Below are 17,197 nucleotides of genomic sequence, written 5' to 3' on the forward strand. Positions count from 1 at the left end.
GCTGGACCAATTTTTGACTTTTCACAGCACCACCAATTGTTCAGTCAACTTTCTTGTCAGAAGGGGAATCTCCTTTAGTTTGTAACACATTTTGCCTCAGTGAAAAGGTTAAATGGGTTTTCCTGATTCACTGTTGCAAGTGACTTGTTGCCCCTCTAAGTGAAGGAGATGGGAGTGGCTCTCTTTGGTGAGGGAAATAGACTGAGGTCCTGGAGACAAGTCCCTTGAGATTTCAAGAGTCTCGAGAAGGCTTAGCTGGATTTTATACTGTTTAATTTTGAGTTCCTTTTGTGAATAAAATCAAATCCAGGAAAGGGCTACCTTCAGCCCAACTACAACATGTGTGGAATGTCTTTGGAATGGATTGGGGAAACCACATGTACACACTGGGTGTGTTAATTAGGAGAGAAAACCAAGATACTCTCATTTGTGATCATTACAAACAAACAAACAAACAAACAAACAAACCCACCACAGCAGAAATAGGGATGTTAGTACAGGACCAGTGCCAACTTGGGAAATTATATTCAGCTTCCCTAAAGTTCTCCTGTACTGCAGATTTGTTTGGGCAAAGTATTCTACATTTCCTGCCATGAAACTCTTTTACAGTGCTGTTTTGTCTTGTTATTTGACTGCTGTGGTCCACCAGAGGTGGCTACATTTCAGCCCTGAGTGAGGAGAAATCAGGTTGAAATTCACTTTATAAATATGAAAAGCATTTTGAGATCCTTTGATGCAAGGTGCTATTTAAATGTTAGCTATTATCATGTTATTTACTCTTTCACATAACACAAGAAGTAGGGGTCACCCAATGAAATTAATAGGCATCAGGTTTAAAACAAACACTTCTTCACACAGTGCACAGTCAACTTGTGGAACTCTTTGCCAGGGGATGTTGTGAAGGCCAAGACTTTAACAGGTTGAAAAAATATCTACATAAGTTCATGGAGGATAGGTCCATTAATGGCTATTAGCCAGGACGGGCAGGGATGCAACGCCATGCTCTGAGTGTCCTTAACTTCTGTTTTCCAGAAGCCAGGAGTGGAGGACAGGGGATGGATCACTTGATGATTGCCTGTTCTGTTCATTCCCTGTGAAGCACATGGCATTGGCCACTGTCGGAAGACGGGATACTGGGCTAGATGGACCATTGGTCTGATCCAGTATGGCCATTTCTGTGTTCCTTTTAACCATTAATATAGATATATTGCAATTAAAAAATTACATTAATGTCTCTATCAAGAAAGCACTTTTATAAGAGATCCTTGCATAAACATGCACCAGCACTCCCTAGTGTTGCTTTTAGTGTATGTGAAGCTCAAATGACATAGGGACTCTTACACTATTTAATACAATTTCTCTTCTGTTCAGTAACTTAAAGGTTGGTCCAAAGTATCAAAATTTGATGGTGGAGAAAATATCTTTTCCCATCGTTATTTCCCCCCCCCTCTTGACAAAATGATCTTATAATTTTGAAAAAACTCTCTTCTGTGCTGGAATTCAGTCAGTCTCTATGTTGCTGTCTCCCGGAACATGATGTAGCTATTGTACAATAAATTATACAGCTGCACTACAAATTGAATTCCAAGATATCTGTGTTATTTGAAAATATCAGAAGTATTATGCAATCTAGCTTTGTTAAGAAATAAAAACCAATGAAAAAGGACATCAGAAATGCATGTCTGTCAATGACTATTTCTAAAAGTGCATACATTTTCTCAGTAATCAGTTTAAGAGATCAACAAGCACAAGTTCCAGCTTTTGAAATAATCATCCAAAATATATGGGATGGATTTATATGAAGGTCTTTGTCTCCAGATTAAATCTTCCTTTCGACTAAACTCCAACCCCTTTTCCTCTGCTTTTTATGGTGTATAATTTCACCACTGTATTATCAGTCAGGATTTAAATCCCTGCCTGCTTAAGACTTGTCTAATCTTTTCATACCACATGTGGAGACTTTGTGAGTTATTATTTTGACTCTTCAAGATGCTGTTAGAGCAGCTGAGTAGCAGAGAGTATGGAAATTGGTCTAGTTCTAGCTTGGAGGGTTGAGCTTTTGTATATGCTTTTTGAAGGTAGCCTCCCTGCTGGGGCACCAACTCCATTATCTTCACCACCCTTAGCTATTAAGACTTGCCTTTTAATAACCTTGTTTCTCTGTGATGTGTGTATTGGAGTAGGTTGGTGAAAGAAAAGATTAATAGGGAGACGTGTCAATATACACTTAAATAATTTGATTGATTTACTGCTTAGCTGTCGTGTAATTTTCAGCCTGTAAACATTGCCTTTGATCATCTGCAGTCTAATGGAATCCTTTTACTTTGCAATTATATTTAACCTTCCATCCACGAGTCTTAAAGGGCTTGATAAAGATTAATTAATTAAGCCTTACTACATCCCTCTGAGGTAGGGAAATATTATTATACCTGCTTAACTGCAGCACAGAGGCCCATCTGTGTATCCATATGTCCACCCCGCCACTGCATGGTGCAGAACGGAGCAAATCCACCAAAAAGCCAGTGATCCCACGCAGGGAGGAAAAGTGGCTAAGTGGATGCCCCCTCCATGGAGCCTAGTCACTTTGCCCCCTCCACAAAATAGCCACATACTCTGTTGACAGTGGAAAAGTGGGTGAGCTGAAGGGTTGGGAGGAGAGGCTGCATTACACGGCATTCTCCCCCTCCAGAAACCAAATCAAGCACAGGTTGAAGAGTTACTGCTGCTTGAGACAGGATTAACTCTCCGCTGCACACCCTGGGCCAGTCCAGCCTCTCCGCACCCATGGAAGTCCCTCTAGCAGCCAAATCAGTGTAGTGTGGTTGCTATGAGCACTGCTGCTAGAAGTCGGAGGGCCCGACATCTATAAAATTAAGTAAGATGAGCGTATCATTTCAGAGAGGCATGGTTAACTAGACCTGACTTTGCAGATCAACTATGTATTAATGAAAAAAGTGTAGTACTGCCTGATGCTGCTGCTTCAGATCCTTCTTCCCATCTTAAAGAAATGCAATTGTGTGAAGTGAGAAATGAAAGAGTGAAATACTGGTCATGATCAGTGATTTTCAACATATGTTGGGGAATGATAAAGATCAACAGACTAAAGGTTGAGCAGAAGATTGCTATTATCTCAGTACATATCTATTGTGATTGGAAATGAGATAAGTGCAATCAAGGGAAGTGGCTATGTGGTCTTTGTCAGCAGGACTGGGGACCAGTTTTTCAGGGAAGATGAATGACTGTAGGTAATCTGTTCTCCTTAACATAATCATGTGAATCTCTACATCCATGAGTCTAGGTCTTAAGGGGTCTCAGCGGTGTAACCGTTTTTCTGTGGCAGTTTATTGTGATCCTAGTTATGACAGAGCTGAAAGGCAGGGCATTTCCATTATCTGAGAGGTCACCTAGTACTGGAAGAGAGTGCTACAGGGCTGACTGTAATATATTGTAACAGTAAATTTCTCACTATTCAAGGCAGACTTGAGAAAGGAGAAAGATAATGTAATCTGGAGGAAGGACTGGTATTTGTTTAATGTATTTTCCATAAGCAATCACAGGATTAAGGAGCTTTACTGGTTCTATTGGTTGTGGACCTGATCCTCCAAGGTGCTGAATGTCTTCTGCAAGTAGGGTGACCAGATATCCTGATTTTATAGGGACAGTCCCGATTTTTGGGTCTTTTTCTTATATAGGCTCCTATTACCCCCCACCCCGTCCCGATTTTTCACACTTGCTGTCTGGTCACACTATCTGCAAGGTGCAGGGCACCTTCTTTTCTCCACAAGGGCAATGGGAGTTGAAAGTCCTCAATGCTTTCAGGATCAGGCCCATTGAGTAAAAAACAGGAGGCCAGATCCTTCTCGTATTGAAGTTGGTGGCTTCAGTGGGAGAAGGATCGAACCCTGAATAAAAGCCTCAGCTTTGGCCTCTTGATAAAAGCCATTCTTCCCTAATAAATCAAGAGGAAACTAATAAACAGGAGGAGCTAATCCACTGTGTTATAATCCATCGTCCAGATCTGCATTTTCAGTATTAAAGATGAACTATCTCTATATTTATGATGGCTAAAAAAAATCATTATGGAAAGAGTTGCAGTAATTTATTTTAACACTTACCGAATCTGCTCCACACTAGCCATGAGCAAATTCCCATTAATTTAAAAAAATGTATTGTGAAGCAGATAAAAACAGGCTTGAAATGTTTGATTCTATGTTCTGGCCTTCTTCTATGATAAAAAATAATCAAATGAATAACAGTGCTGTGACAGGGCAGACAGTGATTATCAAGGTAGTGATATTCAGTTCTAAATCTCGTTTTATCTCCATGTTAGAAACAGTAAGTGTGGGGTAGCTACTTTCAGGTTTTTCCTGGAGGCCAAAGAAAAGCCAGCTTTTCGTTTAAGTGGGTATTTAATCTGTTGTTTGATTTTCCTCAGGGAAACATCCACCTGTTGAAATGAGCCAAATATGTGGTCAGACATCAATGACAACACAGAACTGGCTTGATTATCCAGAGAGCATTTCAGAGCACACATACGTATTATCAACAAGAGACAAACATTCAGGCCAAATTTCTCACAATTGGATGCCTACGTTAGGCCCTTCAATCCGGCCCCCTGATTTTTTGAGGAAGCTGAGTCTCCACATATCCTGTGAGATTTGTCAGTTCACAGCACCTCAGAGATTCAGGCTGCTGAGGCCCTAATCCTGCCCCCTTAACCCATCATTCTGGACATACCGCTCTACCAAACTGCCCCCTCCTACTATTATTAGTTGTGGATTTGTATGTGGTAGATTAATGTATTGGGATGAGTTAGTCTGTTAAATAGGTTGCTAGAAAACTGACATTCATAAGGGACAGAATTAAGGTTGCAGTGTTTGGTCTACAGTGTACAGAAGTTGTGAGAGAATAAAACTGGACAGAAATGTGTGGCTGCCAACAGAAGATTTTGGGTGGGATTTCCAAAAGCCACAAGTGATTTAGGAGCCTATGTCCCATTGAAAGTCGGTGGGATTTAAGCTCCTAAGTCATTTACATGCTTTTGAAAAAAAATCTACAAGTTCCATTGATTTTAATTGAAGTCAGTAGGAGTAAGGCCCCTTGCCCGCTTGGATGCTTTTTAAATCTCAGTAGGTATCCATCTGCATCTTTAGGTGCCTTTGTAAATCTGCCCCCAAGTGCTTCTGAAAATATCACCTTTTATGTCTATAACAGAGAAGGTTTTATTTGTCAGTTGCAACTAACCAAGTAATGACTAAAATATCCCTAAATACTACATTTAAAAAATGTTGACCAGATCTACTCAAGTTTTCTTTCTCAACCAATTTTTGTGTAGAAAAGCAACATTTTTAAATAGTTGTAAACAAAATAATCAGATTGACACAGACAAATTTCAGCCACAACCAAGTTTAAACACTTGCTATTAAAAATGTATCTAAACAAAACGGCTTAGAAAATTCAAAGAGCATAAAAAATAACACTGTGAAATTTCACATGAAAAGGTCAGGTGTTGGGAAAAACAGGGATGTGTGCCTCATTTTAAGCCAATTTCAGAACCCAATTTCAACTATCAAGCCACAACTAGCTCTGGAGTAATAGGGGTGTGTGTGTGTGTGTGTGTGTGTGTGTGTGTGAGAGAGAGAGAGAGAGAGAGAGAGATGAATTGGCAAGTTAAATACACACCTTTGTTCTTTTAACTTGCAAATTTTGTTTACAGGAAAAAAATTAAGGGCAGACTCATCCTTGTGCAGATACTGATGGAGGGACTGAGTTTGTACCTCTCCTAGTCTGTGGCTGGCTGGGATCACATGGCAATGCTGAATCAGGCCCCTCGCTTCAAATGTTCAACATTGCTCAACACACTGTTACCACAGTTATTTCCCATTCAATCATTTAAGGTGTCAGTGTTTAGAATTTCTAGCTCACACTTTCAACAGTAATAATAACAGTAATGACATTTTTTTTATCTGGCCAACAAAACTGTCAGCCCAGGTTTCAGAAAGTCCCAGTGTAATGCATGGAGTGTTGGTCTATGGATTATTAACCCCTAACATTAGAAAATCTTACCAGAAAGTGCAGATTGATATGTTGTCCAGTGTAGGTAGATGATGGGTCAGTGGACTTGTAGTTTTTACATCTCCATCTGTCATTTTTATGACATGAAGCATCTGTCTGTTTCTCAGGACATATGCTCTACAATCTTTGTACGCTTTTGGTCAAGGGCAAAGTTATACAGCCAGCCAGCTCTTCATGATATCTTACTGGAAGAGGTGCAACTTAACCCTTTAATGTCAGAAATCTGGTATTCCTAGGCTGACTAGCATTTATATACTCAGACTTTAAGGCCAGAAGGAACCATCATCATTATTGGCAAAGAATGATCCAAAAATAACTACTACTGCTGCTATTGTGGCTGCATGCCAAGGAGATAAGCAGTGGGCTCTTTTACAACACATCAAAGCAGAACATGTAACAGTGAGACTGTTAACAGATTGTTGTCTTGTGATCATCTAGATCTACTCAGGGCATTGCTGAAACTATTGGCATGGGATGTTTTTGGAAAGATGTCAAAAATTTCAGTGAATTTATAAATCTTCTCTTCCCATACATCTGGATAGATGGGAGTGGGGTAGAGGGAAAGATGATTTTCATTTCTAGGTCACTGGTTCAGGCTGGCTGTGAACAAAACCTTCTCTCCTGCTGGATGTACATTTGCAAAATGTTTTGTGAACTGGTGACTTTTGCCCATTCCTTCTAATCGACTTTTGCATCACCACAAACAGCATGACATTTGACGGTACTTGGCATCCATTCCGATTTGAGAGATTTAGGGCATGTCTACACTACCCCACAGGTCAGGCTAGAGGTGTGTGCACCAAAATGCTACGCTGTAACTCCCCCATGCTGGGTCAGCCTCTGTGGAAAACTGGTACCAGCAAGTGGGAAATGGGTGTCCAGGCCTGGTGATCAGTGCAGAGTTCAGGAACCAGAGGCCAATGGGCATGCTTGGAGCCAGGTGTCGGCGCTTACTCTGCTTTCTCCTCAAAGGCTCTAAACAGCAAATTTGCCCAGTTACAAGGTACCATACAGCTTTTCCTAAGCAAGCACATTTATTCTTAAGGCAAAAGCAGTACAGAGAAAACATATTAAAACCAATAGAAGAACCTACATGCATGCCAATAAGCAGAGATCATCCCACCTCTAACAAGGGCTCTGGTAGGCGTCAGCACTTCAACCTCCAAGGTTTTGTTTTCTGTGGTTACAAGTCCATAACACCTTTTGCTCAGAGCAAGAATCTGTGAATCACTCCTTTATACAGTTTGAGCCTCTGATCTTGTCCTCATGGAACAAGTGATCAGTGGACAAAGATTTTATAGATTCCAAGGCCTGAAGGGACCTCTGTGATCATCTAGTCTGACCTGTATAACTCAGACCATAGAACTTCCCCAAATATAAAAGGTCCCCATCTCAGGGTGAAGCTTCAAAAGGTTGAGTTTGCATAATCAGACAAAGGACAGTTGCATACACCACCCTTAATGGTGTGAAGTTAGCCCTACTAATTCAGACTAAGTGCTGAATGCTACTTCTCTGTAAGTGAAATACAGTTTTGAGCGGCAGAGGCTCAGTAGATTTAATGCGGTGCATTTTAATTTTACCTCCCATTGTTTCAATTCCATTGTAAAAAGTTATATTGAAACACAGCATCTGATTTCTTTCAATGAACAACAACAAAAAAACACATAAAAAACTTTTAAAAATCTGACCCTCCACTTCCAGATGTATATAATTATGTAAGAATATCAGGTTTCATTAAAAGAAAAATAACAGTAAATTCCTAGCTGTCAATTGTGGAGAAAAGCACAAAAATTCTAAGAGCTCAAAAGCCAGGAGGCAAGTAACAAGAACCTCAAATTTACTATATTTAAGCCAATCTAGTGATTCTGGGGGGCCTGACGCATGATTTTTAAGTATTGAGGCTGATATTTTCAAAATAAAAGTGTCACCATGGGAGCTGCTGGTAGTTGAACTCTTTTGAAAATCTAGCTTTGTGGAAAAACTGGCCTCTATTTGACTTTTGCACTCCCTCATTCACTATATATATAAGGGATACTATATATGAATACAAATCCTATAGTCCAATTCCTTTAACTTCAAAGTAAGGGCTTTGGATTTGGGAACCACAAAGTTAAAACTAATAAATAAAATACACTCTTTTATTCACTCTTTGCCCGCACAGATTCTGCTAACTGGATGTTTTCGGCATGTGCTGAAATTTAAAAATAAAATTAAATAAAATGAAACAAATCTTTACACGACAGATGCCAGTCACATAATCCCATCCCCTGCACTCTGACAATATACAGTTGCCAGTCAGTTGGAGTTAAACACAGTATTTAATCGTGATTATATTATAGCTATTACATCCACTCAGAGGATGGGGTGGTGATTGGAGAAACAAATCAGCACCACAGACATGCAACTGCCCTGGAACATTTGTAGTAATGGAGGAGAAAGAAACCCATTTTCCAGTCAAAATACCATACACTGCAAGCGAGGGCTAGCAGCAATACTTAATTCTTAAGCCACTACGTTGGAGTTTACAAACCCCCACACAGGAGAGAAAGGGGTTAGGAACTGCTCTGGGCCTAGGCAGCTCCGTCCTGCCACACCTGCAATGCATGCACAGGCTGGAGGAGGAGCTTATAGGGAGAACTGAGTACTTCACTGCAGGCCAGAGGTGAGTAGACTTATACTGTGAAGCTCTGCAAAAAGAGCCCTGTGGGAGGACCAACTGCTGGGCAACTCACTTCATTTCTTTATGCCTCCATTTCTTAATCTGCAAAATGGGGATAATTACACCTACCCTCCTTTGTAAAGGCACTTTGAGATCTATGGATGATCATAGAATCATGGGATTGGAAGGGACCTCGAGAGGTCATCTAGTCCAGTCTCCTGCACTCTTGGCAGGACTAAATATTATCTAGACCATCCCTGACAGGTGTTTGTCTAACCTGCTCTTAAAAATATCCAATGATGGAGATTCCACAAACTCTCTAATCAATTTATTCCAGTGCTTAACCACCCTGACAGTTAGGAAATTTTTCCTAATGTCCAACTTACACCTCCCTTGCTGCAATTTAAGCCCATTGCTTCTTGTCCTATCCTCAGAGGACAATTCTTCTCCCTCCTCCTTGTAACAACCTTTAAAACTGTTATCATGTCCTCCCTCAGTCTTCTCTTTTCCAGACTAAACAAACCCAGTTTTTTTTTAATCTTCGCTCCTAGGTCATGTTTTCTAGACCTGCAATCATTTTTGTCGCTCTTCTATGGACTCCTTCCAATTTGTCCATATCCTTCCTGAAATGTGGTGCCCAGAACTGGACACAATACTACAATTGTGGCCTAATCAGTGCAGAGTAGAGCAGAAGAATTATTTATTGTGTCCTGCTCACAACAGTCCTGCTAATACATCCCAGAAGGATGTTTGCTTTTTTTGGAACAGTGTTACACTGTTGATTCATATTTAGCTTGTGGTCCACTATAACCCCAGATCCCTTTCCACAGTACTCCTTCCTAGGCAGTCATTTTCCATTTTGTATGCATGCAACTGATTGTTCCTTCCTAAATCGAGTACTTTGCATTTGTCCTTATTGAATTTCATCCTATTTACTTCAGACAGTTTCTCCAGTTTGTCCAGATCATTTTGAATTTTAATCCTATCCTCCAAAGCACTTGCAACCCCTCCCAGCTTGGTATCAGTCACAAACTTTATAAGTGTACTCTGTATGCCATTATCTAAATCATTGATGAAGATATTGAACAGAATCGGACCCAGAACTGATCCCTGCGGGACCCAACTCATTATGCCCTTCCAGTATGACTGTGAACCACTGATAACTACTCTCTGGGAATGTATCAGAGGAGTAGCCATGTTAGTCTGGATCTGTAAAAAGCAACAGAGGGTCCTGTGGCACCTGTAAGACTAATAGATGTATTGGAGCATAAGCTTTCGTGGGTGAATGCCCACTTCGTCAGACGCATGTGGGATGTTTGTGTAGAGAGCCTCCACATCCCTGGTGGCTAGGATGGTGTTTTCTGGGAGGTCACCAATGCATTGTAGTTTTCTCAGGAAATCAGTGGTGTCACGGAGATAGCTGGGAGTGCTAGTGGCATAGGGTCTGAGCATATCAGATACCACATATCCGGATAGTCCTTCAGTGAGAGTGCCAATTCCAGAGTTGATGGGGCGTCCAGGATTTCCAGGTTTGTGGACCTTGGATAGTAGATAGAATAACCCCAGTCAGGGCTCTAAGGGTATGTTGATTTGTTCCTGTGTTAGTGTAGGGAGTGTCCTGAGTAGATGGTGCAGTTTCTTAGTATATTCCTCAGTGGGATCTGAAGAAAGTGGCCTGTAGAATTTGGTATTGGAGAGTTGTCTGGCAGCCTCCTTCTGGTAGTCAGACCTGTTCATTATGACAACAGCACCTCCTTTATCAGCCTCTTTGATTATAACTTCAGGGTTGTTTCTGAGGCTGTGGATGGCATTGCGTTCTGCACAACTGAGCTTATGAGGCAAGCGATGTTGTTTTTCCACAATTTCTGCCTGTGCACGTCGGCGGAAGCATTCTATGTATAGGTCCAGACTGTCATTTTGACCCTCGAGGAGTCCATGTGGAGTTCTTCTTCCTGTGTTGTTGGTGGGAGGGTATCTGGATATCAGTGCACTGTTCAGAGTTATCTTGAAAGTATTCTTTGAGTCGGAGGTGGCGAAAGTAGACTTCCAGATCACCGCAGAACTGTATCCTGTTCGTGGGGGTGCTGGGGCAAAAAGAGAGTCCCTGAGATAGGACAGACTCTTCTGCTGCATTGAACGTGTAGCTGGATAAATTGACAATATTGCTGGGTGAGTTAGGGGTACCACTGTTGTGGCCCCATGTGGCAGGTAGGATTTTAGACAGCTTACGGTCCTTTTTCCTTTGTAGAGAAGTGAAGTGTGTAGTGTAGCTCTCCTGTCTTATTTTAGTAAAGTCCATTTGTGTGGAGGGTTGGTTCTTTATGAAAGTCTCCAGGTTGGAGAGCTCTTTTTTGATGTTTTCCTGTTTGCTGTATAGGATGCTGATCAGGTGGTTCCTCAGTTTCTTTGATAATGTATGGCATAATCTCTCACTGTGGTCTGTGCAGTATGTAGATAGCAATGGATTTTTCACCTTCAGTCCATTTGGTATGATGTCCATCCGTTTGCATTTGGAAAGGAAGATGATCTCTGTCTGTATTTGTGCAAGTTTCTTCATGAGGTTGATAGATTTCCATTCCATACGGCTAAATGCAGTGCCTTGCATGGTGTCAAGTATCAGAGGGGTAGCCGTGTTAGTCTGAATCTGTAAAAAGCAACAGAGGGTCCTGTGGCACCTTTAAGACTAACAGATGTATTGGAGCATAAGCTTTCCTGGGTGAATGCCCACTTCGTCAGACGCATTCACCCAGGAAAGCTTATGCTCCAATACATCTGTTAGTCTTAAAGGTGCCACAGGACCCTCTGTTGCTTTTCTCTGGGAATGGTTTTCCAACCAGTTTTGCACCTACCTTATGGTAGTTCCATGCAGGTTCCATTTACCTAGTTTATTTATGAGAAGGTCATGTGAGACAGTATCAAAAGCTTTACTAAAGTCAAGATATACCACATCTACCACTTCCCCCCTATCCACAAGGCTTGTTACCCTGTCAAAGAAAACTGTCAGGTTGGTTAGACCCAATTTGTTTTTGACAAATCTGTGCTGACTGTTACTTGTCACCTTATTATCTTCTAGATGTTTGCAAATTAATTGCTTAATTATTTGCTCCATTATCTTTCCGGGTACACTGCTGAATCAAAACTAAATATTAATTGCGCTATTAATAAGGCACACCATCATAAGTAAGATGGTAGAATCTGGCCCATTAGGAGCAATTTCCTGACTGAAAACAGTGGGAAACTAAGAGATGGATAAAAACAACAAGGAGTCTGGTGGCACTTTAAAGACTAACAGATTTATTTGGGCATAAGCTTTCCTGGGTGAAAAACCTCACTTCTTCAGAGGCATGGAGTGAAAGTTACAGATGCAGGCATTATATAATGACACATGAAGAGAAGGGACTACCTCACAAGTGGAGAACCAGTGTTGACAGGGTCAGTTCGATCAGGGTGGATGTAGTCCACTCCCAATAATAGATGAGGAGGTGTCAATTCCAGGAGAGGCAAAGCTGCTTTTGTAATGATCCAGCCACTCCCAGTCCCTATTCAAGCCCAAATTAATGGTGTTACATTTGCAATTCAATTTTAGTTCTGCTGTTTCTCTTTCAAGTCTGTTTCTGAAGTTTTTTTCGTCAAGAATAGTTACTTTTAAATCTGTTATAAAATGTCCAGGGAGATTGAAGTGTTCTCCTACTGGCTTTTGTATGTTACCATTCCTGATGTCCAATTTGTGTCCATTTATTCTTTTACGTACGGACTGTCCAGTTTGGCCAATGTACATGGCAGAGGGGCATTGCTGGCACATTCATTTGCAAATGTAACACCATTAAAATTTATTATTATATTTTGTTATGTTAGAAGCATACAGTGCATCTTTACTAGTGAATTTATGAATTTATGAATAATCCTCTAAAGAGATTTCCCTAACTTCACGCTTAGGGTAGAATTGATAGTATTTTATTAAGTGTCCTCTAAATCAGTGACAGTTTGAGGCAAACGGGTATTTAATTGGATTGCTCCTGATTAGCGAGGTTGTCGCTACAGTAGAAGGAGATTCTATTCTGAGCACAAAGGTCATTTTTTACATTTATTGCAGAATTTTTTAAAAATTGTTTATATTTTGTTAGGTATAAAAATGGCCCTGAACTTTAATGAGCTGGAGTGTCTCTTGTGATGTCCTTTTCCAGGGTAACTGTTACCTAAGTATAATATCAGCATCAATTACAATATGTTGTAATTATCACAAAAGCATCAATAATTATAACAGTAGCAATGAGAACAATTACTCTAGGTTTCCTCATGCCACACTGAAGTTAGTCTACGCAAGATGCTGAAAACAAAATTGATGCATCTGCTCCTGCTCCTTGTTATAAATTGCTGGCTTGGCATGAGCCCTTATTCCCCTTGTTGCCCAGTTCTTTGCTGCTGCATTGCAGTGATAATTGAAATGGATAATTCTCTCTTTACACCATTTTGATGGGGCCTGTCTAGCTATGGCCGACATCAATGTATACATAAACTTCCCAGTGTGGAAATCTGTCTCTTGCTGGTTGAATGGACTGTATCAGGGTCAATTATAGTCCTTTCAGAGGGAATTCCAATAAGATTGCAGTAAATAGCTTTTTTCTATTGATTTTAGTTCATTTTTTCCTCTCCTCAATACAGGTTATTTGCACTCTACCTGACATACCATTTTGCTTATAAAAGATAATGTATGTGTCAAGTGTTATGTTTTCAATGGAAATGTGTATTCCCGTTGATATATGCTTTTTATCCCATTCCTGGGACACTAGAAAATGCTAAGACTATTGGTATTTTTGTGTATTGTTGTAACAGCACAGGGCCCCATATTTCTCTCTGCTTTCACAAGCAGAGGGCAGCCAAAAATCATGGATCCAGCTACCCACAAGAGGGAAAAGCTGTTTCCGTGGCATGTTGTTCATTTCCACTCTGAATCCTACGGAAGACCTTCCACAAGGAGGGTGGACCTTCCACAGGTCCATGAAGTTCCGGATCCTGTGTGAATGGACAGGGTGGGGAAGCGAGGTCAGGTCTGCTCCATTTGTTTCCCATCTCCTCAACCCAACCCCCTGAGACAAAGTTAGCTGTGTGCAGGAACCTTCACAGGTTTGTGCGTACTCTTTCTCTCTTTCTCCCAACTGAGAGTCTGAATCTCCTGGGGAAATTTGATGTAAACAGTGAGGGTGAGACTCTATCCACAAACACTTTGTGGGTAAAATCCTGGCCCCAGGGAGTATTGACTCCAGTAGGACCAGGATTTCACTTCTAGTCTGTGGTCTCAGCTAGGTTGCTCCAGTCCATGGCTAGTGCCTAGAAGTGTAGAGCATCTCACTGCTACTTCCCGGCAGACCTCAGAGCATAGTGCATATGGGCTGTATTGGGGATATAGTGCCTATATGTTGATGGGTGGATTTCACTATGGGAGCCTGAGCCATCTGGGCTAGGACTGGAGCCAAGCTCTGTGAGACTTGTGGGGAACTGGGAAGCTGAATTTGAAACATCTCCCCAGAGAGAAAGAAAGAGAGGGAATCTTCTCTTGAATGATCTCAGAGTTCTTCCAACCAGGGCTTCTGTGGGATCAGAAACACCAAGGAACTTAACACGGCAGTTTCTGGTTTGGCTCAGACAAATCATTCCCATTTCTGCTGTGGTAGTGTTTTAAATACATACATGCATATATATGCAATTGAGATTTTGCATATTTATCAAACATACAAATTGAGGCTGCGGAAGCAGAAAAAGAACTGAAGGGATTGCAACCAAAGAGTGAGAACTGTGTTTTTCTCCGACAAGGCATTATGTTATTTGTATAAAATCTCCAGTTTCTGGATCTTCAACTTTAACAGGTATGCCACACGGAGACCAAACTGCAGTACAGAGTCAGGAAGCCTTGGCATAGATCCCTCACCACATATTATGTGCTTGTGCAGAAGCATGTCCCCCTACATGTGGTGATGGGGAAAACCAATGTCCATTGAAGCATCAAGAATTCCTATCCATTTCTCTGTAGTCGGAACCTGCTTCAGAGAGAACACAGTCCATCCAGAGCTTTTAAATAGGATCTGCAACCTCTGTGTTTACTTAGAAAAAATTGTCTCCTTAATGTGAAGTACTTTTGCAATTTACGAAAGATTATGGTCAATTTCTTCCCTTCATCTTCATTCGGGTCCAGCAAAAATCATTTTGATTTAGTAGTGCTTGAGTAGCATGCCTATAATTTTAATTTAGTATTGGTCTGACATAATCTGACATGATTTAGCAATTACTGTAAAGTAAAATGGATCTTATCTGTCACCATGAGAGCACAACAGTTTCAGCTTATTCAGAATCATTCCAAAACTATTTCTGGATGGCATTCTGCTGAAATCTATTTGTCTTCATACAGCTCTTTCTCAACCAGTCAACATCCACTATGGTGGTAATGAACTTAACTTCTGAATACTTCCACTAAAATAAAACTTTATCATAACTGTGGGTTGTCAGTGAAAGAAGAGCTTTGCTGATGCTTCAAATTGACATGGTGCAACCAAGTTTTCTTTTCCATGCTTGAATCGTATACTTGGTATGGAGGCATTATAAGATCACCTTTCTCCCTTTAACTCCATGATGATAATGATCAAAGCAGTCCCCTCTATAATTAATATATATTTGTAGTATCGACAGTATCTAGACCCTGAAATCAAGGCCACATTGTGCTAGGAGCTGTACATATTTAGTCTAAGTCTTTGTCCCAGAAAGCTTGCAATCTACATAGCTAAGACTAGGAGTGGGCAAAAGAAAGTATTCTCCCCATTTTATAGTGGGGGAACTGAAGCACAAAAACTTGATGTGACGTATCCAAGCTCACATGGGAAGTCTATGACAGAGCCACGAACAATAATTTCATCTTAACAGAGAGCTTGGCTCCTGGACCCAGACACTATTACATAGACCACCTCTCCCTCCACTTGCAATTGTGTCGCTTCACTTTGGCAACTACAGGAATTACTCCTGTGGAAAAGTAATACTAATGAATCATTTAATATATGCTTGTCTGTCTCTTACTGCAACTTAGCAGCTGCAAACAATGAGGAGAGTAGGGTGACCAGATAGCAAGTGTGAAAAATCGGGACGGGGGTGGCGAGTGGGGGGTCTATATAAGAAAAAGCCCCAAATATCGGGACTGTCCCTATAAAATTGGAACATCTGGTCACCCTAGAGGAGAACCAACAAGATGCTTAACTGATCAGCTCCCACAGTTTTTTAGAACAGCTCAGCATGAAAATCTGGCTGCAGTGTCACCAGGATTGCTGCTGGGTGCTGAGTACCTTTTTAAAAAAATCTGGTCTTTAATTAGGTACTTAAATGAAAATCTGTCCCCATGTGACCAGATCAACTCTCCACAGACCAGTGTAGGAACCTTTGAGCTTAAAAGCTCATTGACATTCCTTCAGATGTCAATGCTCTGTGGTTTCAGAGTAACAGCCGTATTAGTCTGTATCCGCAAAAAGAAGAACAGGAGTACTTGTGGCACCTTAGAGACTAACAAATTTATTAGAGCATAAGCTTTCGTGGACTACAGCCCACTTCTTCGGATGCATATAGAATGGAACATATATTGAGGAGATATATATACACACATACAGAGAGCATAAACAGGTGGGAGTTGTCTTACCAACTCTGAGAGGCCAATTAATTAAGAGAAAAAAAACTTTTGAAGTGATAATCAAGCTAGGCCAGTACAGACAGTTTGATAATAGGTGTGAGAGTACTTACAAGGGGAGATAGAGTCAATGTTTGTAAAAACCAGTGGGAGAACACTTTAACCTGTCTGGTCATTCAGTGACAGACCTGCGGGTGGCTATATTACAACAGAAAAACTTCAAAAACAGACTCCAAAGAGAGACTGCAGAGCTAGAATTGATATGCAAACTAGACACAATCAACTCCGGTTTGAATAAGGACTGGGAATGGCTGAGCCATTACAAACATTGACTCTATCTCCCCTTGTAAGTATTCTCACACTTCTTATCAAACTGTCTGTACTGGCCTAGCTTGATTATCACTTCAAAAGTTTTTTTTCTCTTAATTAATTGGCCTCTCAGAGTTGGTAAGACAACTCCCACCTGTTTATGCTCTCTGTATGTGTGTATATATATCTCCTCAATATATGTTCCATTCTATATGCATCCGAAGAAGTGGGCTGTAGTCCACGAAAGCTTATGCTCTAATAAATTTGTTAGTCTCTAAGGTGCCACAAGTACTCCTGTTCTTCTTAATGCTCTGTGGGTATGTCTACACAGCAGATAAACACCTGTGGCTGGCCCATGTCAGCTGGTTTGGGCTCAGGCTGCAGGGCTATAAAATTGCAGTGTAGATGTTCAGGCTTAGGTTGGAACCTGGGCTCTGAGAACCTCCCCTCTTATGAGCTTGTCAGCAGACCTGGGCCAGCTGCACGTTTGCTGT

The 17,197-nt window shown here is 41.0% G+C and overlaps 1 protein-coding gene across 1 annotated transcript in view; it reads left to right on the plus strand.

The window, feature by feature from the left end:
• The window catches only part of DCC (DCC netrin 1 receptor), a gene marked incomplete in the record, with an annotated part of 974,185 nt that overhangs the window by 693,477 nt on the left and 263,511 nt on the right, over window positions 1-17,197 (plus strand).

Source organism: Trachemys scripta, chromosome 6 (assembly GCF_013100865.1).
Source record: "Trachemys scripta elegans isolate TJP31775 chromosome 6, CAS_Tse_1.0, whole genome shotgun sequence".
Classification (NCBI taxonomy): domain Eukaryota; kingdom Metazoa; phylum Chordata; order Testudines; family Emydidae; genus Trachemys; species Trachemys scripta.